Source organism: Cheilinus undulatus, linkage group 11 (assembly GCF_018320785.1).
Source record: "Cheilinus undulatus linkage group 11, ASM1832078v1, whole genome shotgun sequence".
Lineage (NCBI taxonomy): Eukaryota > Metazoa > Chordata > Actinopteri > Labriformes > Labridae > Cheilinus > Cheilinus undulatus.
Window position 1 is genome coordinate 51,164,393 of NC_054875.1, and position 5,496 is coordinate 51,169,888.

A 5,496-nucleotide genomic window follows, 5' to 3' on the forward strand; every position below is an offset into this window, starting at 1 on the left:
GTGTATCTATTATTCTAGTGGAACTTTTCTATGTCTGTGTATCTATTATTATAGTGGAACTCTTTTATGTCTGTGTATCTATTATTCTAGTGGAACTCTTTTATGTCTGTGTATCTATTATTCTAGTGGAACTTTTCTATGTCTGTGTAATCTATTATTCTAGTGGAACTTTTTTATGTCTGTGTATCTATTATTGTAGTGGAACTTTTTTATGTCTGTGTAATCTATTATTCTAGTGGAACTTTTTTATGTCTGTGTATCTATTATTCTAGTGGAACCTTTTTATGTCTGTGTAATCTATTATTCTAGTGGAACTTTTTTATGTCTGTGTATCTATTATTCTAGTGGAACTTTTTTATGTCTGTGTATCTATTATTCTAGTGGAACCTTTCTATGTCTGTGTATCTATTATTCTAGTGGAACTTTTTTATGTCTGTGTAATCTATTATTCTAGTGGAACTTTTTCATGTCTGTGTAATCTATTACTCTAGTGGAACTCTTTTCTGTCTGTGTATCTATTATTATAGTGGAACTCTTTTATGTCTGTGTAATCTATTATTATAGTGGAACCTTTTTATGTCTGTGTAATCTATTATTCTAGTGGAACTTTTTTATGTCTGTGTATCTATTATTCTAGTGGAACCTTTTTATGTCTGTGTAATCTATTATTATAGTGGAACTTTTTTATGTCTGTGTATCTATTATTCTAGTGGAACCTTTTTATGTCTGTGTATCTATTATTCTAGTGGAACTTTTTTATGTCTGTAATCTATTATTCTAGTGAAACTTTTTTTATGTCTGTGTAATCTATTATTCTAATGGAACTTTTTTATGTCTGTTTAATCTATTATTCTAGTGGAACTTTTTTATGTGTGTGTAATCTATTATTCTAGTGGAACTTTTTTATGTCTGTGTAATCTATTATTCTAGTGAAACTTTTTTTTATGTCTGTGTATCTATTATTCTAGTGGAACTTTTTTATGTCTGTGTATCTATTATTCTAGTGGAACTTTTTTTTATGTCTGTGTATCTATTATTCTAGTGGAACTTTTTTATGTCTGTGTATCTATTATTCTAGTGGAACTTTTTTATGTCTGTGTAATCTATTATTCTAGTGGAACTTTTTTATGTCTGTAATCTATTATTCTAGTGGAACTTTTCTATGTCTGTGTATCTATTATTCTAGTGGAACTCTTTTATGTCTGTGTATCTATTATTCTAGTGGAACTTTTTTTATGTCTGTGTAATCTATTATTCTAGTGGAACTTTTTTATGTCTGTAATCTATTATTCTAGTGGAACTTTTCTATGTCTGTGTATCTATTATTCTAGTGGAACTCTTTTATGTCTGTGTATCTATTATTCTAGTGGAACTTTTTTTATGTCTGTGTAATCTATTATTCTAGTGGAACTTTTTTATGTCTGTAATCTATTATTCTAGTGGAACTTTTCTATGTCTGTGTATCTATTATTCTAGTGGAACTCTTTTATGTCTGTGTATCTATTATTATAGTGGAACTTTTTTTAATGTCTGTGTATCTATTATTCTAGTGGAACTTTTTTTATGTCTGTGTATCTATTATTATAGTGGAACTTTTTTATGTCTGTGTAATCTATTATTCTAGTGGAACTTTTTTTAATGTCTGTGTATCTATTATTCTAGTGGAACTTTTTTATGTCTGTGTATCTATTATTCTAGTAGAACTTTTTTATGTCTCTGTATCTATTATTATAGTGGAACTTTTTTATGTCTGTGTATCTATTATTCTAGTGGAACTTTTTTTATGTCTGTGTTTCTATTATTCTAGTGGAACTTTTTTTATGTCTGTGTATCTATTATTCTAGTGGAACTTTTTTATGTCTGTGTATCTATCATTCTAGTGGAACTTTTTTTTATGTCTGTGTATCTATTATTCTAGTGGAACCTTTTTATGTCTGTGTAATCTATTATTATAGTGGAACTTTTTTATGTCTGTGTATCTATTATTCTAGTGGAACCTTTTTATGTCTGTGTAATCTATTATTATAGTGGAACTTTTTTATGTCTGTGTATCTATTATTCTAGTGGAACCTTTTTATGTCTGTGTAATCTATTATTATAGTGGAACTTTTTTATGTCTGTGTATCTATTATTCTAGTGGAACCTTTTTATGTCTGTGTATCTATTATTCTAGTGGAACTTTTTTATGTCTGTAATCTATTATTCTAGTGAAACTTTTTTTATGTCTGTGTAATCTATTATTATAGTGGAACTTTTTTATGTCTGTGTATCTATTATTCTAGTGGAACCTTTTTATGTCTGTGTATCTATTATTCTAGTGGAACTTTTTTATGTCTGTAATCTATTATTCTAGTGAAACTTTTTTATGTCTGTGTAATCTATTATTCTAATGGAACTTTTTTATGTCTGTTTAATCTATTATTCTAGTGGAACTTTTTTATGTGTGTGTAATCTATTATTCTAGTGGAACTTTTTTATGTCTGTGTAATCTATTATTCTAGTGAAACTTTTTTTTATGTCTGTGTATCTATTATTCTAGTGGAACTTTTTTATGTCTGTGTATCTATTATTCTAGTGGAACTTTTTTTTATGTCTGTGTATCTATTATTCTAGTGGAACTTTTTTATGTCTGTGTAATCTATTATTCTAGTGGAACTTTTTTATGTCTGTAATCTATTATTCTAGTGGAACTTTTCTATGTCTGTGTATCTATTATTCTAGTGGAACTCTTTTATGTCTGTGTATCTATTATTCTAGTGGAACTTTTTTTATGTCTGTGTAATCTATTATTCTAGTGGAACTTTTTTATGTCTGTAATCTATTATTCTAGTGGAACTTTTCTATGTCTGTGTATCTATTATTCTAGTGGAACTCTTTTATGTCTGTGTATCTATTATTCTAGTGGAACTTTTTTTATGTCTGTGTAATCTATTATTCTAGTGGAACTTTTTTATGTCTGTAATCTATTATTCTAGTGGAACTTTTCTATGTCTGTGTATCTATTATTCTAGTGGAACTCTTTTATGTCTGTGTATCTATTATTATAGTGGAACTTTTTTTAATGTCTGTGTATCTATTATTATAGTGGAACTTTTTTATGTCTGTGTATCTATTATTCTAGTGGAACTCTTTTATGTCTGTGTATCTATTATTATAGTGGAACTTTTTTTATGTCTGTGTATCTATTATTATAGTGGAACTTTTTTATGTCTGTGTAATCTATTATTCTAGTGGAACTTTTTTTAATGTCTGTGTATCTATTATTCTAGTGGAACTTTTTTATGTCTCTGTATCTATTATTATAGTGGAACTTTTTTATGTCTCTGTATCTATTATTATAGTGGAACTTTTTTATGTCTGTGTATCTATTATTCTAGTGGAACTTTTTTTATGTCTGTGTTTCTATTATTCTAGTGGAACTTTTTTTATGTCTGTGTATCTATTATTCTAGTGGAACTTTTTTATGTCTGTGTATCTATCATTCTAGTGGAACTTTTTTTTATGTCTGTGTATCTATTATTCTGTGCTGTGAAATCGCCCACATTGGGTTTAAAACATGTTTCCTTCCCTGTGTGTCTTTATTTCTTTGAATTTCTCTCCTTACTTTTACCACATTTTGGAAACAAAAGGTAATGAAATAATCTCAGTCAGATGCTGGTAGGCCAGGTATATATATATATATATATATATATATGTATATATATATATATATATATATATATATATATATATATACATATATATATATATATATATATATATATATATATATATATCTCGTTCATTGACTGTCCTGCCCTGAAAGACAGACAGATGTTCACACAGATGTTCAGGTGTATTTTTGTGCTGAACATTCTCAGTGGAGGCGTTAAAAGTCGACTCTGCTCCAGAATGAAGACAGATCCAGCATCATTAAGGCCCACATATTCTCACAGCTGTTGTTTTTTACTGACAGAACAGACTCCAGCTGACGTCTGACGGCATTCAAAGTGTACATCTTTATTAACAATCATGTCACAGACACTGCAGAAAGCTGGCTGAGGACATGAAGCTTCCTCAGAGACTCAAAATCAGACCAACATGTCAACAGGGGGCGACAAAGGCTCACAGAAAAAAAAGACATGAAGAAGAAGAACAGACTTTACATAGCCCTCCTGTCCCATGGCTGTCAGAGCAGGTCCAGAGTCTGGATGTCAGGGCTGGTCCTGATCCACATCTGGACAGTTCTAGACTAAAATACTGATCTATGGTTTAAAGAGACCAGGGTTAGACTCTGTCATAGTCAGCTCTAGTCCTCTCTAGATTAGATAGAAAAACACATCTCTGCAGACCTTCAACATGCCATTAGCTCCTGTGATTTTTGTGCTAGCATCAAGCTAACATGGGCAGATGTGCATTCCAGTCCATCTTTAGATTGTCTTTAAGTAACTGGGATTTTCCCAGAGTGCCCCTCAGAATCACCTCCTGCTCAAAGGCAGACGTGTTTGCATCCATGTAAATCCTGTTTCTGTGATGAATGATGAGGATAACTGTCTATCCTGAGTCTGTCTGACTAACACAGCAGGCGTTCAGCCCTCTGAGGCCCTCAGTCCCTGGAGTCCAGAGTCCAGAGTCCAGTGAAGGTCAGGACCTTCTGCAGAGACCTATCTGGGCTCACTGCCTCCTTATTGATGGTTTCCTGTGATGGAGAGGAGCAGGAGTCTTAATTGTAGTCTTGGTCCTGCTGCAGGGTCAGCTCCACAGACAAACGTGTCATTACTGTCCTGAATGTCCCCGCCACCCGTCATTATCATCACAATCAATAACGCCGTTTCTCTCAGTATCCTCCCTCTCCGCCGTCAGAGCTGGGAACGTTGCTCCAGGCTCCTGTGAGTCCAGCTGAGACACAACAACATTTAAGAAGCTCGATCCATAAACCAGATCCACCCGGACCGCAGACCTGCCAAAACTGAAGGCACTACTCACGACAGACACAGAAGCCCGCCAAACCCACAAAAGAGCAGCCTGTCAGGGGCTCTGCCGGGGGGCAGACCAGACCTGAGAGGCATGTGCAAATTAAATCTTATTTTCTATTGCAGACAGAAAATAAATCTAAATAAAAATATGGCGGTAACGCACGAACCTGCAGCTCAAACAGCACGTTACTACAGACAGAAGCACAGAGGAGCAGGAGAGGGAGGAAGTGATGAAAACAATAGTTTTAATGCCCAAAGATGACCAAGACCAGAGAGAGAGATGAGCAGCATGATGAAACTGTGGAAGGGGAGTCTGAACCACAGATACATGCTCAGCCAGACATGAGGAAACTCTGATCTGTGATTCAAACATGCCAAACTAAAGAGAGCGGTGTCTGGGTTAAATCGTTTAATCTGACGACTTTAATCTGACTTTATTCAAGACTGACTTTAGTCTAAAAACCCACTGAGGACATTTCTGAGAGGGTCTTCAGGCCTTTGGTGGCTTTTTTCCCTATTTTCTTTTCTTTTTTTTTTTTTT